Here is a 5,267-nt window from a genome sequence, read left to right as displayed (position 1 = left end):
TCGCTTGTAAAAAGTATTTTCTCAAATAAATAGATCGCTTGTAAAAGTATTTTCTCAAGACTAGATCATCAATGATTCTTGAAACTGAGGATTAATTCTACATTTTCGTCGAATTATGTAAAGACATCAAAGATCAAAGAGTCCAACTTCTACAATAGATCACCAGAGTGGAAAATCATTGAGGTTATTGTTGCTTAATCACAAATCAGTTCTGATCAGAGGACTCCAGGTAGCCGGCCCTTTTCTTGATATAGTACATCTTTGATTGCTTTACCAAAGACGGTAGGCTGACATTTGAGTAAATCCGGCAACTTGATTTGAGAGAATTTGGGAGCTTGATGTCAATAACCCTAACCCTAAAGGGCTCTTCATTAGGCCGTGGGCCCAATAATGACACTTCATGCATTGACTACATATTAAATTTTATTGTACTTGATCAACATTTTTCAAGCAATAAATAATTTTCAGCAAAGCAATGATATAATTTGTCGACTTGGAACTTATTGCAAAGCTGCATGATAAACATTTTTTGTCTTTCCATTTAGGACTCAGTACAATTTTTTTTTCTGTCTAACCGCTTTGTTTGTTTGTTTGTTTGTTTTTTGTTTCTTTCTTTATTTCTTTCTTTCTCTCTCTCTCTCTCTCTCTTTCTGTTTATTGTTTTCGACCATCACCAGTACCACCACCATCGCCACCACAACTGCCATACACATAACATTCAAACTTCTGACGCCACCACCATCAATACCTTTGAATTCGTCGCCTTTCCCTCCACCACCATCACTACTGTCTTTCACATCACTTACTTTCGCCATTGTCCCTGAATTCTTTAGCTACTACCACCACCACAAATATCACCGTCACCTCCATCTTTATTACAACTACAGCTCATACTATTACTATCATCCCATTACCATCACAACCTTCAATCTACTACTGTCTCTTTGCTTACTATTACTCTCACCCCAACATGAGCAATAGTAGGAGTGTCAATGAATAGTGAGAGAGGGGTCGAAGTGTGACACAGCGACACTCAGAAATTAGTTTTCGCATATATATATATATATATATATATATATATACGTGAGTCGTCTAAGTGACCATAAATCGGGGAAAAGATACACTCGTAAATCTGTCAGAAGAGTAGGTATATTATCCGAAACGTATAGTATTAAATATGCATCATGGCTGGTCTTACCAATTGATTTCGCGTAAAGAGTACAATGGAATGTTAGGTAACAAACCGATTATGTAACTTTACGCTCATCAGAGTTAGCCGATATTGAAGGGAATATGGCGACTGTTCTCTATTGTCGGAGGTGGAATAGCACACCCGGTCAGCGGCTGCCATGAAATCAGTTGTGGAACGAAAACGGGGCCAGGAGTTTAGTTTACGAGATATGTCTCTTGATTGGGTATGCTGTGAAGCCGATAAGAGTTATCTTGAGGTGGGGAAAGTCTGTATTAATGTGGTGCTCCTGTGGGAATGGGGTGAATGGTATGTGTAACGGTGTCATATATATAATTTTTTCCAGTGGTGTAGATGTATAGAGCTGTGTTCGTTGGTCTGTTTTCTTTCTGTAAAAGATAAAGTCGTGGGGTAGGGGTTATGTTAGCGTGCAGTGTGTAATGCGTGTGTGTGGTCTGTGTATATATGGGGGCAAATTTGTGTGAATGGTATGTGTTGGGGGAGACAGTTTATTTTGTGGAGTGTCCGCCTTACAGGGGTGTGTGCGTGTGTACATTGGCACCTTGGTTTGTGTTTTGGTCAAACTCTTTTCGCCCGGCTCAATGGCATTGGTGGAAGGTTGTTTGCAGAAGGTCGAAGCAGGGGACCTGTGGTTGCAGTCATAGTGGGGTGCGCAGGTATGATAGAATGTATTTCTTTTCATTCGGGAAAGGATTGAACACCTCACTCCTGCTATTCATCTGGGCGTTGGATACCTTTTAAAATCGCCCTTTTCTCAGCCAAGCACAGTCTGCACTTCCTGCTGCTGTTGAAGTACGGTTTGCATATTTCTAGGGTCTTCCACTTTATGCTGTACTCCCTGGGGTTTTCTTTCAAAGTCCAGACGTACTTGGCTAGGGTTGTGGCATTACGTCTCTCTGGGATGTTGAACGAAGACTTGTAGTTATTAAAGCGGGTCTTGTAGATGTCTTTTGTTGTCTCTACATACCTCCTCCGCTCGGTTGTCCATTGGGTCCTGTTGCTGTTACTTCTGCCTCGTAAACAACTGTTTCCGTCTTGCAGTGGTCGTTTAGTGGACAAATTGTGTTACCTCTGCATGAGCATCCTACCTCAGCCTCGGGTCTGGGTCTACCAACTAAAATCTTTTTTACCATAGGTGCACATCTAAAGGATAATCTCAGTGTATGTCTACTAAATATTTTGCTGAATCTGTTGGTTCGGGGGAAGTGTCTATCAACTAAATTAAGCAAGCTCTTACCTACTCTGGTCTTAACGTTTAAGAAGGGCGGTGTGAACCATAGTACTTCCTGGTGGCGCTTTCTCGAGAGCGGGGGCTAAGTATACAACTAATAGTATCCTTGAAACCGCTGGCAGCCAGAACCCATTTGCAGTACGGGGCGATAACATCAAATATATCTTTGCTTGAAGACAAGCTGGAGATTCTCCTGCTGACGCTCTTAGTCGGGTTCCTGAACACTATGGCTGGATGGCAGGAACCTGTGTTAATGTAAGGCAAATTCTCATTTGGTTTCCTAAAGGGTCTATAGGCACCTGATTCCAGGTCCAAGGTCACGTCAAGGAAATCCACCGTTTTCAGCTTGGTCTCAATAGTGATCTTTAGTCCGTGGGAGTTCATGGTGCCTGTGAGGTCCTTTCTGAAATCTACCTAGCGCGTGGCCGTTAGCTCCTCTTGGTATTGCCAGCGCGTTGTACCTGTAGAGGCCGAAGCTTATTGAAGGGAATTTCTTTTTTAGCGTATCTAGGATGAAGAGACCGACTAGGTTACATACATCCACACTCTCAAATGCACACTTTGCCATGTCGAAGGAGCCCTCTGGATCACTTACTGATGAGTAGTGTTCCCAACGCCCGAATGTTTACCTGAATAGCAGGAGTGAGGTATTTAATACTTGCCCGCATGAAAGGAAGTACATTCTATCGTGTCTGCGCGCCCCAGCATGACTGCAACCACAGGTCTGCTGCCTCGACCTTCCACCAATGCTCTTGAACCGGGCGAAAAGAGTTTGACCAAAACACACGCTCACACTTCTATAAGGTGGACACACCACAAAATAAACTGTCTCCCCCCAACACATACCCCTTCACACAAATTGTACCCCCCACACACACACTCATTATACACCGCACACTAACATAACCCCTACCCCACGACTTTATCCTTTGCAACAAACACAAACGCGCGCGCGCACACACACACATATATATGGCGGTGGGGTGTACTGTTTATTATGAGTACATAAATTTTCGATTATGCGAATAAAATTTAGAAATAAAAATTTTAGGGTGGAGTTTCGGGTCATCCGCTCCATCTTCATTTGTTACCACTAATTTCCGTAATTAGTAATTTTCACTTTTTTAAATAATAAAAAAAAAGTCCTCTCCGTTTGAAACACCAACATGACTTAAAACACTCGAATCGTTTCGGTTTGAACGGCAGTTTTTAACATAATTTCTAGGTAACTAAGAAATTTTAAACTTCGTATACTGGTAGAATGTGTTTATAAAACATCTTTTTCACTCGGCTTTATTGAGAAAATTCTATAGTTTGTAAGATATTTGTTGTTGTTTTTTCTTCAATTTCTGCAATTTCAACCAATCAATGACGCCCATTGAGGTAAAAAAAAAACATTCTGTGCCGTATGAATATGTCCCTCGTTTAAGAAATAGATTGGGGATCTTTTTCTTTTGAACGGCACTTTTCAACACAATTTCTAGTTAACTAAACACTTTTAAACTTCGTATACTGGTAGAATGTGTCAAAATAAAACATTGTTTTCTCTTGGCTTTCTTGAGAAAATTGTAATTTGTTTGTTTAACGTAGTTTAATTTTTCGAATTTTAACCAATCCTATGCCCTCTATGTAGCTAAAATCATTTGCTGCATCTAAAACAGACAACATTCTGTCACTAACCTTAATCATCACCCTAACCCTAAATTTTAGCCTTTCGTTTTTTTTTTCTTAATTGTTAAATTAATTTAAGGATAACAATTAAGAAAAAGAAACGAAAGCAATGGAAAATAATTTTAATTTAACAATTAAGAAAAAAAAAACGAAAGGCTAAAACGAAAGCAAAAACTCAAAACAAAATGAATAATTTTAGACACGCGTAACAATTAAATTAATTTAACAATTAAGAAAAAAAAAAAACGAAAGGCTAAAATTTAGGGTTAAGGTTAGGGTTCGGGTGAGAGTTAGGGTTAGTGACAGGATGTTGTCTCAGTTTTAGACGCAGCAAATGGTTTTAGCTAAATAGAGGGCATAGGATTGGTTAAAATTTGAAAAATTAAACTACGTTAAACTTACAAACTACAATTTTCTGAAGAAAGCCAAGAGAAAAAATGTTTTATTTTGACACATTCTACACGTATACGAAGTTTAAAAGTGTTTAGTTAACTAGAAATTGTGTTGAAAAGTGCCGTTCAAAAGGAAAAGATCCCAGATTGGGTTTATTTACATTTTTGAAGAAAAAAAGATACCCTTCCCCCACCCCTAACCCTAACCCTAAAACAGATTGAAATGCAATAGATCGATACTAGGGTCATAATTATGGGTGACAATTTCATATGACACCGCTAGAAAAAACTGCCGTTCAAACCGAAAAGAATCCAAATACTCGAAAACGAATTTCTGTAAATTGTCATTCAAAAAATACATTTCAAAGAGAGTTATAAGGGAATCCGAACAAAATTGAACAGAAGAGAATGATCGGAAACTCCTTAAAAATATTTTTAGCTTCAAATGTTATCAACATAATTGTAATCTTTATCCTTGAAAACGTAAGTGTGTAAAATTTCATTTAGAAATATAAATTTTTCATAAAATTGTGTGAAAAGAAAGTCGGGAGATGTGTGGCACTTTACTGTAGTTATGTCTATGTGGACGTAAGCAGTAAACCGTAAAGGAATTTCCCGGTATCCACCGTTGCTAAGGTAGCCATTTTTTGTAAACAAAAATCCCGGTCACCTGTTAATACTTGTTGGAGGAAGCGTATGATAGAAAGTTCTTTTTTTTCCTAACGACAGAAAATATTGGCTTCAAAAAATAGAAAAAGAAATA

The 5,267-nt window shown here is 38.7% G+C and overlaps 1 long non-coding RNA gene across 1 annotated transcript in view; it reads right to left on the bottom strand.

Moving 5' to 3' along the window:
• Positions 1 to 3,297: 3,297 nt before the first annotated feature.
• The window catches only part of LOC118766308, a 23,107-nt gene continuing 21,137 nt past the window's right edge, over positions 3,298 to 5,267 (bottom strand). Inside the window, exons 2-3 of the long non-coding RNA XR_005002228.1 lie at positions 4,825 to 5,243; positions 3,298 to 3,620 (exon numbers count right to left, since the gene is read on the bottom strand). This is a non-coding gene — a long non-coding RNA (uncharacterized LOC118766308). The remainder of the gene's footprint in view (positions 3,621 to 4,824; positions 5,244 to 5,267) is intronic.

This window comes from Octopus sinensis, linkage group LG15 (genome assembly GCF_006345805.1).
Source record: "Octopus sinensis linkage group LG15, ASM634580v1, whole genome shotgun sequence".
Lineage (NCBI taxonomy): Eukaryota > Metazoa > Mollusca > Cephalopoda > Octopoda > Octopodidae > Octopus > Octopus sinensis.
This window is presented reverse-complemented; position numbering and strand designations above follow the sequence as displayed.